The sequence below is a fragment of the Epinephelus moara genome, chromosome 23, assembly GCF_006386435.1.
Source record: "Epinephelus moara isolate mb chromosome 23, YSFRI_EMoa_1.0, whole genome shotgun sequence".
NCBI lineage: Eukaryota > Metazoa > Chordata > Actinopteri > Perciformes > Serranidae > Epinephelus > Epinephelus moara.
Window position 1 is genome coordinate 6,701,256 of NC_065528.1, and position 25,198 is coordinate 6,726,453.

Here is a 25,198-nt window from a genome sequence, read left to right on the forward strand (position 1 = left end):
ACTCACTGGCTGATGGGGTTTGAGGTTATGATTGAATTGCCATGAACTTCCTGTCATAGCATTATAGTGTGGTGGTCAGTCATAAGTCTGTCTGTACTACTGTGTGTAGTTAAGAAGTCAGTGCAAATAATTCTGTTTGATTCCTGGGATGTTGGACTGTATGCTTACATTGGTTGTCAAGGACAATGGTTACCAGAAATCCCTGGCTGACAATATACTATATGTGTTGTTGATGACTCCAACTTATTTGCTGTAGCACAGATGTCTCCTTAGTCACATTTTCAAAATAACCAATGAATCATTAAACACACTAATGAAATCCGTTTGATATTCTCCCATGACATTTCTTTTATAAGAATGAACATGGCATGAGCTAATGAGCACACCTCCTTGAATGCACCAGCCCATGGGACATTGACTAACTACATGAGTCAGCATTAGTATTGTCATATCATGATGTGACAAAGAGTGGGATACCATAAACAATGGAATAAGGGAACATTTCATACGCAGCCTTTAAGCAATTCTACATAGTAGGCTTTGAGACTTTCTTTTGAACTATTTTAAAATTCAGATGAGAAAAATGGCAACACTCATTCACAGACATATCTGCGCTACACCAACATGGCTCATCTCACTGTAGTCTGTTTACATTTGTTCATGACTTAGCGCTACGTCATGTTTTGCTGCTGAGATTGGTTGTAGGACTATCTGATTGCATCTTGAGGCATTTTGAACTATGCTCGTTGATATCGTGTTTTGGAATTTGAAAATGAGCTGAGAGGCTCCAGACTAACTTGCATTTGCAGTTTGGTCTGGTGATGTCAGGCGAGAACTGACAAGCTGTGGTGTCACAAATGTCCAACTTCGTGGCTCTTATAGAATTTTTTATTTAAAACAAGGTGCACTACAGATGTGTCCACAAACTTTAAAAGTTTTTGGTTGTAAATCTGAGGAGATATTTGTATTGTATGCTTCCAGTTTCGTCACCAGACAGGTTTTTCACCTATCCCGTAAATCTACAGTGAGATTTACCTGTAAGAAGTGAATTGCTTTGGAACTTTTCAAAAACTTCAAAAAAATGTTTTTTTTGAGTGATGTTAGTGAAAGTGCTTTTTGAAAACTAGAGCTTAAACTTGGCCTCGGAAGTGAAAGCCAAACTCCAGCTATTTAGTTTTAAAGTATTAAAAGCACTAACCTCGCCTACATCAGTAGCCTTACTTTGCTCTGCTTCCTTTTCAAAAGCTTTGGATTGATTCCTGTATCATAATTGCCTCTAACAATAGATAATGAAGCAATTACGAGCTGTTTGGTTTCTTAACACAGCCTGTAAACCACCATATAAGACCACACATTAACTGGAGGGGGTGATGCAGAGGAAGTCTTTGCCAAGTGGGCAGATGCCAGCACTTAACAATCTGGTCTGCTGATATGCGTCTTTGGTCAGGGAGTTAATAAACAATGGAACAGACCTCCAGCAGTGATAAAGTCCTTCCTCACCCACTAATTTACTCTCTCTATCTTTCCTTTATTTTTGTCCCATTTTTCAGGACACTGACCTGGTTAGACGTGCTGTATCTGGTGAACTGGTTAAAAATATAAGGTAGAGTTGGGTGATATGACTGTATATTCTGCGTGATGGTAGAAATGTGTCCATCGGTAGAGATCCAGCAATACCGTTTCTGCTGCAAAAGCTATTCAGACTATGCAGCAAATCAGGGCTGGAATCTTGCGTGATCTTTTGATTCTTGTGTGATTCTCATGAATCCACCTGCCTGGCAAGGTATCATGATTTAGGTAGACATGGAGGAGGGGAGTGAAGTTGTACATAGTACAATATCCTGTAATACTTGAAATTATTGTTCTCAGAAACCTTAAAGCCTCCATTTTATAAGAATTTTAGTTTTACTGTTTTGAATCTTTTAACGTAAGTGCTGTCTTGTCACGCAACTGTTTTTTTTTATTCATGGGAGTTAGGGCTAGGGGTTAGTGGGTAGTGTAAAAGAAGAAAATAATCAAATGTGACGAAGTACAGTGTGGTTATGTAAAATTATTTCTTAAAGGTCTAGTGTGTAGGATTTAGTGGCATCTAGTGGTGAGTTTGCAGAACTGAAACTTCTCCTGTGTGCCAAGTGTGTAGGAGAACTATTGTGACTGATGTGAAAACCCAAACTTCAAAAACATGAATGACCCTATCTAGAGCTAGTGTTTGGTTTGTTTGTTCTGGGCTACTGTAGAACAAGATGGCCAACTCTTTGAAAGAGGACCCACTCTGTATGTAGATGTAAACATCTCAGTCTAAGGTAACAAAAACACAACAATTCTTATTTTCAGGTGATTATAAACTAATGGAAATGAAGTTATAAATATAATGTACCATTTCTGCCAATAGTACCTGTAAATCCTACACACTGGACCTTTAATTGAATTAACAGAAAAGTTCCTGTATCATGACAAACCTATAACATGATCGAAAATTACATACACCATAACAGACAATTTTGGCTACATCTGCCATCCCTCATCATCTAGGGTTGGACCGATGGGTGATGCCATCATTACTGATGGCTGACAGTCATCAACTGCTGACTCACCCTCCTGCCACACCAACACCAGGGCGCAGGTTTGTGGTAATGGACCTGCATTTGTATAGCGCCTTTCTAGTCATCCGATCACTCAAAGCGCATTTTACACTACGAGTCACATTCACCCATTCACACACTCACACATTGATGGAACAGCCATCAGGAGCAATTTGGGGTTTAGTATCTTGCTCAAGGATACTTCGACATGCAGACTGGAGGTGCCGGGAATCTTTCGATTGGTGGACGACCCGCTCTACCTCTGAGCCACAGCCGCTTGTGGTGGCGCTCCCGGCATTTATTGTGTGCTGAAAAAGCAACAGCTGTGATTTATGTACTAGATGAACTGTTGGCTGCCATATTGGTGAAGTGGTACCTTTTTTAGCCAGCAAATTAGTCACCTCCATCGTAAAGATTTGCCACTGGGCTAACTACTGTTTTATTTTAATATACTGGGGTTACAAGTAAGTTATTAATACTTGGGCCTTTCCTTTTTGTCTCTCAAACACACACACACACACACAACCTGGAGAGCGCTGCAGCGTGCTGTCCTAATTGTCTCTGTCCTTGTCTAAGTCCTCAGTCCTGTCAATTGTGCCACCATAATGCATAAAGTTGGCAGTTTGGGGTCGGGCCCAGTTCAGGTGGTTGATTAACGCATATATTTGCGCTCGTCCCCCAACAAAAATGTCATCATCCATCCAGATGTTTCACAGTGGATATTGTCATATGCCAGTTCAGTAGACCTAGCTTAACCCCGGTGTTATCCCCTGCTGATGGGATGGAAACGAAGGTATGACTTGTTCAGCTTCTGGAGCATCAGTGTGCAAAACATGAAATGACAGATGTTGAATTTGGGGTGTCGGCAGGGTCAATCTAAGATACTGGTGATGTGATGGCCTCTGGAAATCCACATTGATGATTAGTCAAGTAATGGATTAGCTGATCTAGAGAAAGTTAATCAATGACATTTTCGATCACTGATTAATTTTTGACATTAATCAATGATTTACATTTGACATTTTCTCCTGTTGCATCCATCTGAATACATGTTTCTGCTGAATCTGTGACATGGATCACCACAGACTCTTCTGTGTTATCTTGAGGTTTGAAATGGGTGCTTTTACTGTATATGTTTCAAAAACCCAAACTAAACAAATCTAAACTACTGACTCCTGTTCTGCGCTCTTTCAGTCTGTGTTTCTTCCTCTCCTTCTCTGGGTTTTTTTCTTTCAGTGCATGACCAAACACACTTGCACGGATGGTTGAAGTTATTGAATGCACAGATCAATCCATTGCCTCGGCAAGCACTGGTTAGACACGGTGGCTGGAACCTAATATTAGATATTTTACTGATGACATTTTATGCACACAAACTCGGAGGAATGTGACTGACAATCAGGTGACTACCGAATCATCTGAAGCTGTGAGTCATGTGGACCATGTAAACATAAAAATGTAAATGTAACATGGAAAGCTCTTCTTGCTGCTGGTTGCTGATGTCATTAGCTGCTCTTGCCCCCGCAGGCCTCTGTGGTTCTGTCTTTAGTGGTTTTTGGAAATCACTCACATGCCTCTTAGTTCTGTCTTTTTTTTTAATACTGTTGAGGCCGGGTGGTTGAGTGAGACGCTTTCCATTACAGTATTCTGTCACCACACAGCAATTTTTGGTGCCAGGCAGATATTTTCCCCTTGCTATAACACACGCGAGGATGAACCAGTAAGAACCAAGAAAATGCCAACAAAGACGCAAAAGTAGAATATTGGGGTGGTGGGGTCATGCTTTTCTTCTTTAGAATTCTTCATCTATACATTTCAGTTTATATGTCTTCTTACATACTATTATGGGCTGTAAGTAGAAGGAAACAAGTCGCCATTACTGTGTTGGCGTCTCACTTGTAAACCGATGTAGTAAACTGTAGTGTATGTACAGGAGTTCACTTGACATTCACTACACTTCACTACTAAAGGAGGAGCAGTTTTGCAAAGAAATTGGTGCAGGACATCCTGTGCAGTAGAGCCTGTCACAGTTTGAAATATCATTGAAAGCAGACAAAATAAAGGTGGCTGTTTTTTCTGAGCTTTGGTTTTATCAGCTACACTGAAAAATGTGCAAGCCTCAGACCCATAAAATTAATATATATATTTAAATTTAAAACTGTCATGTTCTTCTTGCACAGGGCCTGAAATTCATTATTGAAAATGTTGGGAATTACACCTTAAATGGTTCACATGGGGAGGATTTAGACACTTTGGGGGGTTTAACCACACTTCCTACGTCCTAATCTTACCCCAGCTCGCATTTTGTCGCTTTCCTCAGGATTATCTTAACTATATACACTGCTGTAATTTGTTGCCTTTTTCTCCTCCTCTCTAGTGGTCATCTCTTTGAGCTGCATCAATGTCCTTAGCAGTGGTGGAATGTGACTAAGTACATTAACTTAAGTGCTGTACTTAAGTACAATTTTTAGGTACTTGTACTTCACTTATTTCAATTTTTTTGCTACTTTATACTTCTGCTCTGGAGGCCGATATTGTGCTTTTTTTTACAGTGCAATACTCCTCCTATTGCTGCATGGTCTGTAGCTGTCTATACCAAAGAGTAGTGTGAAATTCAAGAGCACTCACTCTGCAGCAAAATCTGGCGACCAAAACATCCCCAGAAGTACCCTACACAGCACACTGACTAGCAAAACAAATAAACGAACAAAATGAGTGCTCAAATTGAAGCAACCTCAGTCAACTGAGGGGTCTCCAACTGATGATTAAAATCTCTGACTTTTAAGGGGCAGCCCTAGTCTGATGCACCAATCAGGCAAGTCTGCCTGCTGGCCGCAAACCTCTCTAGTGTGAACGTTGACTGCACAGTATTTAGGGCGGAGAATCATTCAGAAAAGTACAATACCAGTACTACCCATCATGTGAATGGATGCATTCACTTGCATAGAACACCACCAGATGTCACAGGCATATAGTATAGCCATACTTCTCACATCCCAATCACACATTACATTAACCTGAGGAGCACTTTTTGGCTGCAAACAAAACCATACAAGTTTTTTTCCTTGAGCTGGGTCCAAAAATGATCAAATGCAGGCATCCTTTGAGTGGAGAAGTTTCAATACTACTTGGTACTGGGTTATTTTAGTTGATATAAGGTATTGAGTACCATTACCCTACCATTATTAGCCATCACAGTAAATGCGTGCAGGAATTTCCTGTCTTACAAGTGCTAGATTTGTGTGAATCTATGAAATTATGCTTAATACCTGCAATCCCACACTGAAATTCAGGCCCTGTTGCAGTGTGAGTGGCATGCGGTCAAAGGATTGATCAGGGACCACTAGATCATTATAAAATGATCTAGTACAGAATACACGCTTCAGAGTTATATTAAATTATGATTTCCCCTGATAACAATGCAAGACATAACAGATTGCAAGTTGATGATTTGGAATTCCTGGTGGGTTTAGTTTGCAACTCTTCATTCTGCTGTCCAAAAGAGAACAGACAGAATTTAAGAGTTTTGGTTATTTAATGAAGGATTAAGAGTCTCACAACTGGTTGTTTGATACTGTATCTATTGGGCATCTTGATTGGTTTCTGTCAACATGAAGAACTGCACCAGAACATGAATGAAGAAAACGACGGTTTATATTTGGATTAATTTTCCTCCATAGATACCAACAAAGACGCAGCAGCCTCAAAAACCAGTATGTAATCTTTACCTACAGCCTGGGGATATACAGTAATGAGTTGTACCATCTTTGGAAAGTACTTTTTTGTGTTCCATAATCTTTTTACAACTACCTCTCCTTGTAGAACTATCACACCGTACGTGGATCATTCTTTAGGAAACCCCTTCATTTTGAAATGGAGGGTCGCTAATTATCCTGGAAAACTGCATCTGCAGTAACCATGTAATTGCAGTGTTTATGCAGTTTACCACTGCCAGACTTGGCCAGAGGTGGAGAATATCTGACCCAACATTTGCCTCCTCTTCATGAATCATCATCACATGGAAATGTGGTGTACTTCCTAATCTCTAATATTCCAGTCTTTCAATTCAATGCCTGATATTCTGCTCTTACCTTCAGCTCTCCTGGATTTCTACCCTCTATCCCTCGACTCACTCTCTTTCACTCTCTTACTTGCATTCAGCCTCCAACCGACCTGGATATTCTATTCATTAGTATTGATTTGTGTGTGCGCCCAGGAGCTCAGGTTATTTTGGAACAAGTTGGGGGAACAGTGCGGCAGGTGAAGCTTGCAGGTCAAGCTTCTGCTCCTAAACACGCTGTAAAGATTTTGATCAGTGACCCTGCAGAGCTTGTTAAAGAACATCACTTGTTCTTTTAACCTCTTATTGAACACAGTGGCAGAACAACAGGGTGCTGGCACTTCTTTGATGCATAATGTATTAAAGTCAGAGCTGCTGTCACTAAGGTTAGCAGCAGCCTTCATGTCCATCCTCCATGTACTTTTAAATTTTTCATTAATGGCATTTAATTGATGCTCTTATCTGGATAGAGGGTGAGCTGGTGGGGGTTCAGTTAATTAGTAAGGTTGCTCATGGATACAGGCTTTTGCGGCACATCTGTGACCTTTGATTTGTAAGATGGTGTCTGTACCCTTTATGATGTCCTGATGCTCATCCAGTGGGGGATTATCTTCCACTCAAGGAGTCATTTCTTGAAATTAAACATAATTGCAAACAATGAGAGTATTCCTCATTAGAAATCTCAATAAATAATAGGATGGCAAAACCTAGGGTTGGGTTCCAGCAGTCACTGTCATTATGGATCATTCTTTTTGGGTTTCTGTCATTGTATAGAGTAAGCAATTAATCAGTCAACAAAACAAGAGATTAACTGATACATGTTAATTTTGGAGGATTCTGAATTAATGGGTGGATTTTAGATTGGACTCAGATTCAGTAAAATACTATTGAACTCTAGCCTGACAATCAGCAGACTGACCTGCCATTTAGTTTCTCTCTTTATATTGGCCAGTTTCTTATTCAGTAGTGGCTAACATATCAAATGCTCCAACGTCAATTTTAGCTCACACAAAAGCTGTGTTAGCAGTTGCCAAGAGCAGGTAATTTAAGGCTTCATCCAAATGGAAATGGGTATTTTTATGCGTTTTGGCCTTTATCCATATGAATCTGCATTTTAAGTTTCTAAAAATTAACCTTTTGTAAAACTCCATCCAGGGTGAAGATTAGTAGAAAATTCGTTTTCAATGTTGTTGTTTTCAAAATGGAGTTTTTGGCTTGCTATGGCAGTGTGTGTGTTACCTTTGTGAGGTGTCGCAAATGAGGGGATATTTCATATCAGACGTGGCAGAAAAAATGTACAGTTACAATTCTGCTGTACTGAGGAACAGAGGCATCAGAATGCTCTATGAAGATTACAGGTTTCAGCTTGCTTTCTAGTGATAGCTGTTTTCAGGCTTTTTTTCTTCTTTGTGTGGATTATGGTTAGGATTGTATGGTTATATTGCTGCCTGTTGCTTTGGGATGCTCTTGACAGATCCGTCAAGTCAACTTGTTTGAAGCACTTTGGGTTGTGTTAGGGTATGAAATGTGCTATATCAGTATATTTGCCTTGCCTTTCCTTGACAGTGCTTCAACTGTGTTTTTGCGTTTTCATTTGGATGGAGACTTTTTTGGAACAGTGTGTGTGTGGACGGGGACTTTTGTGAGAACAAAGTAGGAAAAAATCCTTTTTACAAGGATGCCCATGTCTGTATGGACTAGGCCTCAAAGGTATACTATACAGCAATTGTCGGTGAGCGTTCGTAAACAGTGCATTCAAACTCAGCCCCTCCTCCCACTGCAAGCTACTGTACGATTTTTGGAGTTGCATTTGTTGTAATGGAAAGACTGACTGCTGGTACCTACCTGTCCAAAAGAAAACAGGTCAGCTGCATGTCGCCTTTCATCCCAATGCTCTCCTTCAGTGCTTGCCGGGGAAAGTGAAGGCAAACCTCAGACAGATTCTCGTTTTGGAACAAGCTTTGTCCACTTGGTGTTTTACATTGTTATATATGCATTTCCATGCCAGTGTGTCCGTGATTTTTGTAGCCACCTCTTGAATGTGTGGCGCTTACAGTCCAGCTGTCCAAAATAAGAAGCAAATAAGATTAAAGGCAGGAGGCAGAGTCTCTGCAGATAAATAAACCATCACACACTTCTTGTGGGTTTACTTTTACCACCTCTAGAGGGAAGAGTCTGTACATTGAGTTGGTTTACGGCAAGTTGTATAGTTGCATCCGTCTCTTTCCTTTCAACATTTTGTCAACATTTCTGGTGCAAATGTTGATGAATGTGGCCTGGTAGGTTGGGTTTCTTCAATTTTGATCCTGCCAACAAACATCTGATTGGTCAACTGTGTCTCTAACAAAGGGAAGCATCTGTCAATGGACATGATACCAGGTCTAAAGTGGAAGATGAAGGTTGCAGTTCAGAGGTCTGGCACAGGCTTATTGAAACAAAACTGCTCATAGCTAAAAAAAAAAAAAATACATTTAGTTGTTTTGTAGAAACTGAGAGAACATTGAACTTTTGCCTTCTAAATACTGAAGAACCACAGACAGAGACTACTTGTCTTTTTCATTCAAGTCATATGATTTGCTGCCCTTCAGCAGTGACATCTATTTTCAAATTCTCACTCGGTTCATGTTGAAAGCAGCAGACTCACAACTTCTATTTGTCGACCCCACCCGCCCACGCCATTGTACATCTCTGCTGATTAGCTACGGTCCTCATCTGGCAAAGACACCCAGCAAGGCAATTTGTCCTGACCCCAGGTCTGCAGCCGTATTTGCCCAGCCACAGTGTGTGTTGGCATGCTCGGCCGAGCACCATATGTGACAGGATGTTTGTAATGGTGGCCACAAAGCTCTCGTCAGCCATCTTTGGACACTATTTATAAGGCAACCCTGTTATTTGGGTGTGCACAGGGGATCATTGGCATCAAGGGGTGGAGGGATGAAGGCAATTTGTCCTGTTTCCGTTCACTCATCCCACTCTGGTGTTTTTCCGCACTGGAAAAACGTGGACAGCAGCCACCTCTTCTGAACAGCCGGTCCAACCTAAGGCCTAGGGATCACAGTGGTCCAAAGTGGCAGCTTTGCTTTTGACTTTCATGTCCAAGTCCACGCCACTCTTGAGGCATCATTGCAGAGCCAAAGTGGGATTCAGACAGGTGCTGTTCCACCAAAACAGTCCTGGGAGCTTTGTTTTTCATGCTAATATACCTCAGAGAGCTTGAGCTGTATTGGCTCTGTGTTTTTGCTGCTTAAATGTGGCCCCCTCATGCATTACAATTGACTGGTTCAATATGTGCAGTCTCCCCTTGAAGTGCGTCAAAGCTGTAGGAAACGTCGTAAAGCTTCCACAGCTAATGTGCACTGATTTTCCAATGAAACATGAGTAATGATGACATTATCACCTGTCAGTCACAGTGACGCTGTGGCTCATACTGTGGTTTTCACAGCTCTGTGTATTGTGGAATGGTTGAACTTTTCACTCTTTTATAGCGCTGGAAACACCTGCCACATCAACTGTATATTTTTAACATCGCTTTGTGAGCCATTGGCATAAAAGTTGGCCAACAAGGTATTACAAACACATGGGAAACATGTGCTTTATAGAGGTGTGTTTGTAGGATTTTTAAATTGTGAAACTTGGGAACAACAAAATGTGTTTTTAAAGATGTACTATACTATATGACTTAGCCCATGTGGGTAGCTTACTTACAGTTTAAAACTTGACTGAAATCAAATTATATTAAGAATAGGAAATAGGCTACACAGTTAGCTATGTTGCTTAAGTATGCATATATGTCTGTCCTTTATATACCCCAAGTAACTGTACTTGCTCTTAAGTTTGCAACTTGCTGTTCAAGGGTCACTCCACCAATTTTGCACTGGATTGGTTCACCAGTCTTTATTAGTACTACTCAGCCCATAAAACCAATTGTATGATGTCTTCTGTGGCTCTGGATAAGCTTTCTGAAGTCCGAAAAAATAACCCTGTTGATGTCATCTGGGTTATCTAACCTTAGTCTTGGAGACTACAAGTTTATAGCAGAAAGTATAAACTGGAGGCATGGATTTTGAAAGACATACAAGCTCCACCTAAAACAGAAGTAGCAACTACCTGGTGAACGTAAGCCCCTTTCCCACTGGACAAGAAACCCACCAACACCCACTGATACCTGGTTTTTGTATTTAATGGGAAAGGTTACAATCAGTATTCACTTCATACTCTGGGACATAGTGCTCTGCAGTAGTCACAGATATTTATCGGCCCCAGCTTTGTTCTGCTCTGGTCAGCTGTGATGGAAACATAACACCCTGGTGGATGTGCTAATTTTTGTCCCTTTTCGGGAGTCATGCAATGACGTACTATCAAAAAAAAGCAGCATTGTTCAAAATGACTTGGCACCGAGCTTGAGAGAGTCACTTAATAAGATATAAAAAAAGACATAACTACTGTAAGATTTTCACTTGGCTCCCTGCTGCTTTCTACCATTTACTAAACCTGTTTTCTGTTGTGTTTCTGACGCCAAACATGACACACCAGTGAAAAACAGATCAAAATGGCATACTCGTCTACTAAAGAGCCATGTGTATGGCTCTGGTCTACTGGCAATGCAAAAGCAGCCCATTGTCTATTTTAAGCCGGTTTGCCTACATTTAAAAAAAAAACCTGCATATACTCGCTAATTTTGGTGGAAAAAGGGTCATAGTGGACCACTTAGCAGGTAAAGAGCCAGGCATTTCCTCAAGGGCAAACTGTGCAGGATTTTCCTAAAAAGCAATGTAGAGACTCATACTCATACTGTATAAAAGTATTCTCTCTACCATCATATATTACCTACTATAAGTATGTGGCAGTGCATTGATCTGCAAAGACTCTACCTTGTGCTTATACTTTATTTTTCTTGTATTGTACTACGTTTCTGGGCTGCAAACGTTGGGCAATGAGCATGTAGCTCCCAACCAATAACAGGATGCGACTAAGGTTGGGACTTTATAAAAATGTAGTGACCAGATGCCAGACTGTAACGCATGCATCCAAGTGAAAGCTACGAGAAAAAAAGGTGGACACAGTACAGAAAACATGCAAATTAGCGAGGCAAAACTCCCAATGGACAAAGCTTGTTCTAGTACCAGAGTGAATCTGGGGTTGTATGTCACTTTTGCTGACGGTTGCTGAAGGAGAGGATGAGGATGAAGAGTGCTGCAGCATTGGTCTGTTTTCTGTTGGATGGGTAGGTGCCACCAATTAGCTTAGTTAGCTTGCTAAAGTTAAAGTTTATCCATTACAACAAATGTAACATCCCTAATAGCTTGCAGTTGAGGGTGAGAAGTTGTGGCTGCAGCTGGAGCAGCTACATGACTTTCCAACCATACCTATACATCAGTCCACGATTTGCCCCCCTTTGCTCCTTGACCCGTAAAACGGAAGCCCTAACGAAATTGCTAAGTTAGCATTAGCTAACTTTGAAGTATTAGGTTAAGAGAGGCGGTTAAGGTTAGGGTGATGGTAAGGGTTACATCTCATAATTTCTAAACTGAATCACATCTTCATGTATTATGAACTGTAAAGTGGATTATTGCTACATTTGGCCTCATATTTGTTCACTACGCTGATCGTGTTGTAGCAAGGTTCAGATAACCATTGTGATGGTGGTTTTGTCTTGTACTAGTGGTGGGCGTGGTTTGTAGGGGCGTGTCCTGTACACTACGAATGGAATGTTTCTGCAGCTATACATGTCTTGTGTAGGCAGGAGGGGCCAAGTTTGAATGTGTTAGTACTAAACAAGACAATTCCTGCTTAGCATACCTTGAAGGGGTTGGTGGAAAGCAAAACAGAGCTAAAAAGGGAGTGAATAATGGACATTCGTCAGGTTGCCAGAAACATGACTACAGATGAATACTAACGTTGTTTTCTTTAGATGTGTAAATAGGCTAACATTTGCTCACACGTTTTCCATATCAACTTAATGAGGTGTTAATATGTCAGTGCTGGGTTTATTGCTTGCTGCGATGCCTCTAAATGCCCCAAACTAAGTTAATACAGGTTTATAATAATATTTTATGACATAATTTCAAGTGGAAGAAATTAAACACATTTGATCAGTGTTTACACATATGTATATAGGGTGAGATTTCAATGCCTCATATGGCCCAGTAGGTAGGATGGCTCCACCCAACACTGTCCAATTATCTTTCCATTCCCCCCAATAGGAAAAAAAAATGCAATCATGGCACACAGTAAGGCGCTTTGGAAAAGGCATCCACCACATGGCACAGGGGAGCTGTATGTGGCCAGTCTCTGATGATCAGTCTCGCTGCAGGCCTCTTTTTTTGCCGCTCATTAACATAAGACTGTTGACAAAAGAGGAAAAAAAGTCCATCAGCAAATCCAAGGCCCCATAGCGAGTTATCTTCAGATTCCCCTCGCTAGATTTATTATCTGTCTGTCTTAGTGCATTGTTCTGCCTTCTCATTTCCAACATCTGCTAACCGCAACCTTGAGATCCACGTGGAACGCAACAGGTTTTGCATTTAAGTAGATTTTCACACCTGGCAGAGGAAAAGGTGAGAGTGGATTTACTCTGAGTCATGAAATGGTAATAAGGGAAAGAAATGGTGTGTATGTGTGTTTGAGAGAGCGAGAGCTCGATGCTCCACAGCCTGAAGGTAAGCTTTTTGTAAGTCTGGAGGTTGCTATGAAACACAGTGATGTAATCGCTACCAGTGAGTAATATGCAATGGGAATGACTTCATCTCTATCTTTTTGGACTGGATTGTCAGAGTTGGCTGCTAACTTCGATGGCACAGAGAGAAAAAACACTGCTTGGGTGTCTTTGGCTATGGCTGATGGTGAATTTACTCCAGACTCTTTCTTAAGAGAAGTGTGAAGTGCACAAGCCAGTGAGAGAGTGGTTGTGTTTCTTTGCATTTCTACATATTTAGAAAAGTTCATGAAAAGGTTATAGAAATCTAGTGCTGTCGTAGAAGAAAATTGATATTCAGCGTTTAACTAGAGAGCTAGACAGAGTGCTGATGTTTTTAATTTGCTTCAGACTGAGGTAAACACAGCTGCCAAGCAAAGGAAGTGATCTTGTGATGGGGTGACCTCATGGTTTTGGGAGAGCAGCCCACTACCAGAAGACCACATTTAATACCATTGAAGACAAACCTTTAAATAGTTTGACATGTTGGGAAATATGCTTGTGAGAGTAAGATGAGACGATTAATACCTGTCATATCTGTATGCTACATAATGAGGTACAGCCAGTGGGCGTTTAGCTTAGCTAAGCGTAAAGATTTGAAGCAAAGGTTCAAACCAGCTCAGTGGCATAGTGGTAGAGTGTCCGCCCTGAGACTGTGAGGTCGTGGGTTCGATCCCCAGCCTAGTCATACCAAAGACTATAAAAATGGGATTCATTGCCTCCCTGTTTGGCACTCAGCATCAGGGGTTGGAATTGCCACATGATTCCCGCTGCTGCTTACCGCTCCCTCAGGGGATGGGTCAAATGCGGAGAACAAATTTCACACACTCAGGTGTGTGACAATCAGTGGGACTTTAAGATGAAAACATTGTCCTGGAATCTCCACTTTGTTGCCTTACACTCCGCTTTGTATCTGGATCAAACAAATAAAATATAACATGATAATTATTGAGCTTTAATGGAGCTGGTAGGCAATTATTTGTTATCTTTTGGCAGAGCCAGATTATCTATTTACCCTTGCTTTCAGTAGGGCTGGAACTATTTGTGTATCTGTACCAAACCATCACGGTGAAGGGGTCATGGTCTGGTGCACACAGAATACGTGATATGTAGATGAATGAAGGTAATGGGAAGTTCACAAGTGCGAGTTTCCCCTGGAATCTTTTCGTCATATGCCGTTAGCAACTTGTGCTGTTGTTAGCAAGACAAGCTGAATGCTGTGTGAGTCAGTTACACTATGGTGATAAGACACTGAAAGACTCTCTGTGGGTTCCCGGTCAACTACAACAGCACCGGAGATAGAGGGTGTATGAATGGAAACACATCCAGCATGCTAATGCACATTCAGTGGCAACACCCAGATGTGCAGATTACCAGGCTGATAAATGTTTGGGTGCTTAGGATGTTTGAATATAGCCATGGTGCAACATATTAAGAATCTTCTGCTAATGCACGATAGGGGTGTAAGGATCTATTAATCTGGATTGATATATTAATTCAGTGATCAATGATTCAATATCATCAATACAAAGTAAAAACATCGATCCATATCATAATTTTTAGGATAGCCTTTGTTTTAAAATTCTGTGTCGCCATCAAACAGCAGCAGGCAGATGGCAAGCAGCTAAGTGAAGGACGATGAGGTTAACTTTATTTACCCTGGAAATATTTTGGATTCCGGAGACAGCAGACAAAGGACATGCCGTATGTAAACAATGTCTTTTATGAGATAAAAGAGAATGTACCTGCCTGGCTGGGTATCTCACTCCGCTAACTTCTGGCAACATCACAGCAACATTAGCTGTTCTGGTTTAACAATGTTTGGCTGAAAAAACGTGCATGCATGCAGAAATTCAACCGAGCTGTTCTGTCAGGAGACTTAAACCAACGGTGAGAAAGAAAAAGGATAATTAATACATGTAACTTTTAAAGCTATGAGTAGATAAAACTCTAGTAGCTAGCCACTACTCTAATTAATGTGTATAAGTGCTTGAGCTAATATTAAGTGATGAGCTAAAAACAATTGTTTTGTCTATGAACCTAAATTTTATACTCTTGTCAAATGATGTTGTTAATCCATGTTTTATGGCTGTTGGGAGAAGTTTGCCTTCAGGACTTTAAGCCAGATGGCCCTGAAGTTTTAGGAAAAAGATCTTGGTTTTGGTTAAAATGAAAAGATCTCTTCCTGAAGGCTAACATAAGCTATGTGCTCTTTTATGTGTGTATATTGCACTTGACCTGTCACAATCACTTACATTATTTGTGTGTTGTTTTATCTACTATGGCCCAAAGCAGAAAAAGTGGTGGCAGCTTTTTCTGTAACAGATTGTATGGGCATGTGATATTACCTTATATCGATTGCAGGCCCCTAAATCCCATCGAATTGAAATTTTATCCTGACAGACTTTGTAATATTGGCAAATATCATATGGTTGTCCTAAGAATCAATATATTGTATCCTGATGAAACTGATGATTTATATCACCAAAGCCTTTTTTTTTTATTATTGTATTTATTTCCCTTCTTTCAGTTTTATGTCATAAGAGATGCTTTTCAGTTTTATAGCCTTTTGGGAAAGTCTTCAGTGTTTAAAATGTTCTTATTTTATACTGACAATAGTGGGTAAAATGTATATAGCAGGATGATTGTGTCTGTTTTTGAGACTTGCACTACTGTCTGTTTAAAAGAAATGAAAAGAAATTATCCTTATGCAGTGGCATAAGTGGCGACTGTATCGAACATGTGGTCCTGTGACGTCACCCCAGCACAAGGCTACTTCCTTTGCTTGGCACTTGTGTTTGCTTCATTTTGAAGCAAATTAAAATCAGCACTGCATTCATGCCTCTGTCTAGCTCAAGTACAAGCACTCAATATCAGTTTTCTTCAAGGAAAGCACAGTTGATTGTGCATAATAATACCATTTTAATCTTCCCCATTAATTATCATTAAATATGGGCAAAACCAAAGCATTTCATTTAGAATGAAACTATCGAGCAATACCCAAGGTGTTGTGTGTGTGAATTTGTTTATTCAAATCATTAAGATTAATCATTGTGATTAATAACTGCTAAATTGTACATTTTCCAGTAGTATGATTATGATGATCATAATTGTTCTGTCTTAGTGCTTCTTCCTGATGAAATAAAATGCTCGGGTGAGTGCGGTGCAGCCTGGTGATATCATGCTCTGCAGGCACGTGGAGCTTCAGCATACATTATGACATCACAGCAGCAGAGCTTGTTACGCCGTCATGCTCCACACATGACATGGGATTATGAGTAATGTTAGTCGCTTAGCAATGATACTGTGCGCCAGCGCTCCAGCAGCAAGCATTAATACCCTGTAATTGCATTAAGTGTGATCTGCATTACGGAGAGGAGAATGGATTCATTTTGTAGTGATACGTTTCTTTCTGCGCTATTTCACCCTTTATAGTCTTTTTTCCAGACTTCATTCTTTTAGTATTTGCAGCTGCAATCACTTAATTTCATCCTTTGGATCCCCACGGGAAATTTATCTTAACCAGGCATGAGCCGTGATACTGGTGGAATTATTTGTCACAATGTAGGATGAAAAATTACATGCATTTTACACATTAACAATAACCTCTTTGTTAAAGCATACTGTAGCAATTTGTGTCAAGGATTTGGGGATTTTTCAGCTGTGATCTAAAAAAGCCAGCACTGGCCTCTCTCTCTCTCTGATGAACTGACAGACTTGTCTTCCTTCTCTCTGAAGAATTTAAGGACGTTTCGTTTTAAAAAGTCCACCGAATAACCTCCCCATAATTGACAAATCTAAAGACTGTTCAAAGCCCTTTTCCCCCCAAATTCTCCTTGTCTGGCTTCATCAGCACCATTTAGTGAGCTGCCTCAAAGTAAAAACCGTGCTGCACCTCTCTTTATTCAAACTATATAACCACTACCACTTATTTGCTTAATATTCATGCCAATCTAGGAGTCTGACACACTGCATGGCTGCCATCAAAGGCACATTCGATCCAGGCTTTCTTTGCTGCATTTCCTTTATGCTCTTACAGTTTTTCCCAAGGACGTTTACAGTCCTTTGTGGGCTTCCCTCTAAACATATTACTAATGTCCGCAGCCACAGAGGAGCTTTTAATGGATTTCTCAGCACGCCTCTGCTGAGATTGGAGGCTTGCGTGTCGCTGGTAATGCACCACAGGAGCCTGGGCCCAGAAATCAAATCCACTGATCAAAGTGGAACACTTAGTTATAGACGTAGAGGACAGCATCATTTAAACGTGACCTGTAGCGTCTTTATGTTTGGCCCCTGGTGTTAGGTTTCAGGGAGTCATAAATGAGCCCCTCATTGATTTCAGTACATTTTTAGATTTAGTACATATATGTAGGTAGTATATGTAAGAAATCTTTATATACGTATTCTCAGATTTCCTCACAAAAGCACAATTGGGATCAAAGCATGTCATACTCCGTGCTTGCACTGCCGCTGAAAATCCATGCAGGCTTTGTGCCTATGGGAGGTTGGAGCGACCACACACACACACACACACACACACACACACACACACACACACAAGGCTCTGTTTGCCGCCTGCCTGCCAAGAGCCCTGAAGCCTGGCCACTGCCTGCTAATAATGCCAGTCTGCTGTGTGTATGTGAGCACATTTGTGCCTGTAAATGTCCATGCTCGAGTGAGTATGTATGATTGTGTATGATCTGAGCTCACTGTTAGCTTTTCTGTACAAGTGTAAAGATACCCAAGAGTTCATGCAAAGGTGTGCCCTGTCCTCCTGGAGGGATGAGAGGGCAGCTTTTCGAAGGGAGATGATTCGCCCAAGGCTGTGACTTTGAACAAGGGCGCCTCCCCTGTCACTGAAGGAAGCTCATTCATCATAACACATGCTGGAGTACACTAGACAGACAGACAGACAGGCAGGCAGACGGGCAGACAGGCATGAGCTTATGAGTAAGACATGTCATGCCTGCAGTGTATGGATCAGCCTATTTGTGGAGTGGACATGTACATGTTGTCCCAGAGCTACTTCCCCCTCACTGGAGAGATGTCCTTAAAATGACACACATTTATCCACTCAACATGGGGACAATTGACTAGAGAATTAGGCCAGACACTGTCTCAGATGCTGGCTGAGGCATTGCTAAGTTTAGATGCAAGTGAGATAATTGTTCTGTTCCTTAAACCCAGCAGGAGCTGCTGTTTTGCCATTGTTTTGGGACCAATTTAACGCTGGGGTTTGGTTTCTTTAGATCTAGTAAGAGATTAGATTTACGCAGTGAGTTTGGATTATTTTTTTTAAAGCAAGTACGAGGAAAGGACGTCTTTGCGGAGAAGAAAGAAACCCCATATTTTCTAGGAAGCCATTAAAACGAGCCAGTCAAGCATGGACAGTGAATCGGTATGCAGATATGTGACAGACCACTTTCAACATCCCAATTGTCCTCCTTTTGGAAACGGTTTTGTCCTGTGTCTGCGAGGCTTGGAAAACATACAGGAAAACAACCGATTATTAAATCCGCCGGCTGAGGCTCGGAGAACATTCTCTGATCCCGTTTCCCTCTGGAGATTGATGTCTGCAGACCGAGAGCTCCCTTACCATGCTGGCAAGATTTACTGATTTTTTTGCGGTAATAAACATCTTCAGTATGGTTTTGCCCTTTATTATGCACACTGCTGAGCCAATGACCAAGCCTGTAGGTTGCACTAATAAATTTCAGAGCTCAAAATGAGGTTTTGGACACGCCTCTGCGCTGTATGATGGGACTTATGGAAAAGGTCATACCCAAAAGGCCAGGTACAAGCAGTCAAATCAGAATTTCAGCTAGTAATTACAGAGCTTGGGAGATATTTCTGGAAAAGACTAAAAGCAGTAGTGTTAGAAGTGTGATCTCAATGAGCCTGGGTCCTGCATCTTTCCTCTCAAACACTGTCCTTGTCTGATGCTAAAACAGTTGGCCAGTTCTTGAGAGGGAAGACGAGGGATGGAGTTTGGACAGAAAGCAGAATCACCATGGTTACTGCCAATCTCCTAATCTTTTTATTCCTCTCTACCTCCTCTCTTTCTTCCCCTCTCTCTTGCTCTCCTTCTGACTCTTCCTCCCCATCGGTGGGTGTGATGTCTGGAGCTCATCGAGCGTTGCCAATGATTTACGCCATGACATGCCACCGCTGACGGATAGCCGCATTACTGCCAGACATGTCACACAAGACGAACTGCGATGGTTGGCAGTTACCGGATAGGGTTTGGGTGTTGTGGGGTGTGGAGTTGTCTTTCAGAGTGGATGGGTATGATGCCAGGGTTGGAGGTTGTGTCTGCGGCGGTTGTGGGTGTTGCAAAAAATAGACTGAATTAGGAAGGAGACCTGTCATCTCTTCCACAGCGTAGTCCCAGTTCAGCACTGGTTAGGCTTTTTAATATCAATGATTAGATTTGAAAACAGCGGGGGATGTCACACCGCAGGCAGGCAGAATTTGTTGATGATGCAGTCATCAGAGCGTGTTGGAATAACCTGCTTAGATGGTAGCTCTAACCCTCTCCTTGTCACAGAGAGTTTGCATCACAAGAAATCCCCCTCAAGGACAGCCTTCTTTACATGATGAATGTGCACAATCAGTGGTCTGTTATCAAACGAATTAGCATTTTATCACCTGAGATGTTTGCTAGAAACATCCAATTACAGCATATGATTTGATGCTGTGTAATATTGGCTTCAGCAGCCACAGCCACTCAATTTCCTATTTGAATTTGGGAAATGAAATCACAGCGGAAATGTTCACACGCTGAATTAGGAACTGTCTTCTGCACTGGATCACAACACTATGCTAATTTGTCAGTGTTTATCCCAAGAAGGTCATTAACCGAATAACTCAAATGCAAATAAGCACTGCTGAAAATTGCATTTTTTTTTTAATGAAACTCCATTGATTACTGTGTGCAGAAATCAGAGTTTTCTCTGCCCCTGTCCATATAGGCATAGAGTGGTGCAGGAATGAGTCCTTAAACCTGGAAATCAGTTAGCATTTTAGCACTCCTGGTTCCCTTGTCTCAAAGCCATTGTGTTTTAATGGGTTTTTGGTTAGACCCCTGACAAATGGTCTGTGGTTAACACAAGCTTAAGAGACTTTCAGTTTGACAACATAAAATACGTCACTAATACCGCACTTGTAAATTTTGACTTTTTACTTGAGAAGCTAAATTAAACCAAACCACTCCAAACACTGCTTCACAGCTCTGTTGTAATGGCAAGGTTTAGTCATGGTATAGTTCATTTGTAGCCTGACGTTAGCTTTTTTACTTCTGGTGATTGTATTTATGCTTCTAAAATCGTAAAAGTGGTGTTCATTTGTGAGGATTATCTTGCTGAACAAAACCTGTAAGTATCATAAATGTTTGTTTGCTACAGAGCTTATTTTATATAATAATCCAAAATCCAATGGAAAAATTCCCATTGGCTTCTTGTTGAGGGAACCAGACTTACGCTAAATTCCCTGTTGGCCTACAAAAATATCATCCCTGCAGCCCTTTATTGTGTTGAGCTAAAGAGCAGCAAACCGGTAAGCAAGTTGGTGTCTTGCTATGAGAGTTGTCAGCAGTGTTGACGTTTGCTGCCACAGAGGCTTGAACCTGCACTCTCACATGAAGGATACTAAATGTAATCGCTACGCCATGCTGCTGCCCTCTGTACCACTTTAAAATCACAAGACGCTTCCCGCATGACGCCACAGGCAGCTCTCTGCTGCCTGCCTTGACCTCTGACCCCTGAACACACAGCTCCTACCACACAGCTGGATGTTCATCTCCAAAACACCCGTGGGGTCATCGCCTGCAAGGTCCGAGGTCATTAATCAGATGTGTGAAGTGGGGAGGGTGAAGGGCTCGTCCCCCTACCTCAGTGCGGGTTCATCTGATGGACTCCTGCTGAGAGTGTGGCTGGAATTATCATTGATCTGACTCGCTCATGTGTTCACATGTATTTCTGGATATGGGTGCGGTTCATGTTAGTCTCAGCATGGCCTGATAGACTGGAAGGGGGTGGAAGGCAGATGGAGTGCAAATGATGACAACTTTGGGCATAAATAGATATTTTGGAAGAAAATACTAAGCAACATGTTGCTCATTGGCTAATAGGACAAGACTTTGTTGGTGGCAGACAGCTCTTTACTTGTTTCTTTTGTCAACTTTATACATGTGTTTGATTGCACTGCTAATTAGTGGAGCTAAGGATTGGGAGGGGGGGTTGTCTTAGCACTAGCATGGTATTAAATGGTCCCACTTGACCACTATTTGGCAGCAGCTGATTGGAAAATGGAAGAGCCTTGCAAGTAGTAGGAGTTAAAGGGGTCAAAATGGATAAATGAAGAAGGGCTAAATTAGCAGGATAGCCAGTGGGCATGGGCGTGTCCATTTTTTCATACCTTCCTGATATTTACCAGGGTATATGGTATATGCTAGTATTTGTTAAAAACAACAAACAAACAAAAACCATAAAAGCTGAGCGGCCAGCCACATCAGCCAAACAACTGGCGATTGCTGACTCACATAGGCATGTCTGCTGTTAACTCAGTGTAAAATATATTTCATTCAAACTCAACAGAAGTGAAACAAAACTCAACAAAACCATCTTTGTTTGTCTTTCCATAGTTCCAGTAATCACCAATTCTGGTTTAGTCAAAATAGACCTTCACCGAGTTAGATGAAAAAAATTTGTTTTTCCTGCTGTCTTTCTCTACCTTTGCTGGATGGGTTTTTACTAGTCCTTTAACATCATCCCCACCACTCACAGTCACCATCTTTCTTAGCTTCCTGTTCCACTTGTAGAGACTGACCTCTGGTGGCGCATGCTGGGAACTACAATACATCGTCTTAATACAGCATTGCCGTATCAGTTTAATAGAAAGTGGAGCATCAGTATTTTTGATGGTATTGAAAATCATACCTTCAGGATTTCTAAATACCCTGGTATATAGTAATAGCCTACTTTGTTTCTGTCTAAGCCTTATAGGAGAGTTTATTTTAAGGGTTTGCTACATAATTTTATCTGCCCCTGACTCCTGTAGAGACAGCCCGGTGCTGAGCCTGATGTCCCGCTAGCTCAGACCCAGATTGGATTCTTCTCCAAACAAACAGCTCAGATAAGACGGAGGTCCTGAAATGCTTCCCTCGACAGATAGACTTGGTTTGTTCATGGCTGAAGAAATGTGGGATAAATGATGGTGCTGACAGTGATAAGAGAGAGTGCGAGCAGGCTTTGTTTCAACACATTTTTTAGATTTAACTGAGCATTAACTGAACTCCTTAATATAGCAAAAAGAGTGAGCAACATTTCCTTATCGTTCACACAGTAAACTTATGACTCATGTTTGTCACTGATCATATGCCCTTAGCAAAGCTCATTTATGGACAAGTAAAGCACTGGCTGTTTGACAAACTTCCCTAGGTTTCGCTTGTGATTAAACGCAGTCTGAACTGTTGATTGTTCGATAAAGCGGCAAAATCTTTTCTTGGCTCGTCCAGTTTTGCATGTGCTGTCGAGGCTTGGCTCTATCCCACACTATTTTGGTCCGAGTCCCTCTCAGATCACTGTGAGCGGGGCTGGAGTCTTGCCAAGAAACATCAATACTACACTGGCGCTTTCATAGATTGGTCTCATTGCACTGGAAAACTGTTGATTACAGTAGCTTCACTGCCGTCACACTCCTGCATCTGTGCACAGATGACTGTCAAAATGTAAAAATAGTGGGAAAAGGGGGTAAAAGCTTCCAAATAGGCTCGCTAAGTTTGGCTCGTTTCCTGTGTGTGTGCATGTCGGTTTAAACAGATTATGCTGGAGCCAGGGGCGAGACAAAGTGTTCGTGGATAAGCACAGACTTTTTGGAGATTACATTTACATTTTATGCATGAAGCTGTGGTTTTACTCGCTGTGCTGCTTTGAATGATGAACGTTTGGTATCTCTCTCGTGGACACGTGGCTATTTGAGAACAAACATTGGCTATTGTGGATATCAGACTGGTAAGCTGAGATGATTCTGCACCTCGCAAAGATAGCCATGACACGGTCATCAATGACCCTGAGGAAGGCTGCAAGCTGAAACATGTTGATCTCACAATAGAATTTTGCTTTGTTTAACAAGTGTGGGAGTTTTTATCTGTTGAGACAGTTTCCCTTGTCTATGCACCTTATGCCTACCATACACTAATAGACTTTCAAAAGACTGAAGTCTGACAACCTCTCACATCGACAGACAATACCAGTTTTTGGTGACACACTGTAAGATTTGCAAAGACTGGGGATCTTGCAGAGTCTATTTGCGAGAGTACAACTTTATTCCTTTTGTGATTACCTCAAGTCCTCCTGGTGGAATTTCAATCAGGAGAGACTTGTTCTGAGAGAAAAGAATATTAATTTATATGTACACATGCGTATGAGAAATGTCAAAAGTCTTTGGCAAGTAGACCTCATCATGATATCATATTCCAGGAGGGTGGTAAAGATGTAGTAGATTAAGGAACCACCCCACCCCCCCTATAGAGTCTAGACGCTGGTGGTGGTAATTGTGGTGATGAGAGGAAGTGGGAGCTGAGGGCTTTTGATAAGCTCATCCTGGGCTCTGGATAAGGTGACTGGAGGTGAATGGGGTGGAGGAGGGCAGGACTATTCTACCTAAAATGACAGCTGACAGGAGCAGAGAAGAGAACAGATTTAAAGTTTGGCAGTACCAACATGAATGGCCGAAAGAGATCGTCACAAAGTTTAATTGGTTTAATGGAGAGGCAGCACCCATAGTCAGCTGATTGATTGAAGTGGTGGGAGTGGGATAGGAAGAAAATTGTGAATGGATATAGCAAAAGGAGTCTTCCTACTTGGTTTGCTGCTTTCTGTTTGCTGTGCTGGTTGTTGATAGTATTCATGTCAGGAAACTTCAGTATTTGTATGAGCCAAGACCAAAAACCTCCGATAAAACGAAGTGTTTGATTTTGTCAGAACGTCAAGATGATAAAAAAGACTGAATTAAGACAGCTCTGACTGAGATCTTTGATCACGTCACACCAAATGATTGAGATCACGGTAGTGTGTGCCAACTGAAGTAAAACTCTTTTTTTTTTTTTTTGGAAATCTGTTGCAATTGATTGAAAGGTTGTTTGGTGTAAGGTCAGCAGTCGAAGAAGATGATGTTTTGCCAGAAATCTGTAATTACCCTAAGGATATCTGCGGTCTCTCCTTAGCCATCACCATACTGTAGTTGCCTTACTCAGAATTTTCTCATTTAAACATTTTGGCATTGGATGTAAAAGTCTATTTGAATGTAATCCAAATATCCAATGATTTGTCCTTTCTCTTGATCTTTTAACTACTATTCTATAAAAGTTCCCAGGTTATTAAACCATTAAATAGCTGTGTTACACTTGGGTGCCACATCAAATTTGCTTCATGGAAAGATCTGAAGCTGTGTTAGTCCCCCTCTCTGCTGGTTGATTCCCATCTTTTTACCTGCAATCGACTGAGGTAAGATTGCCAGAATTCTCACAATTTCCGACCCTAAAGAATTGATTTTCATTAGCTCCTCCTGTGCCCTCTCCCTTTTCCTTAAGTGCACACACTAGGAGAGGACTCAATTGGACCTGTAACAGTGATTTATCTCCAGCGTACATTTAAATTGTCAGCCGCAGCTGGCGCCAGCCTATATGTATAGAACAGAAATGTCAAGGCTCTATCCTTGCCCCTTTTCTATTTCCTCTCAGGTTTGACACTTAGTGAACAGCCGCGGATTGTCTGAAATGGAGCGCTAATTGGATTGCCATATTTCCACACAGGGGAATACAAGTGAGCGAGAAAAGGGCGTCACGCAGTGGCCTTGTTTGAC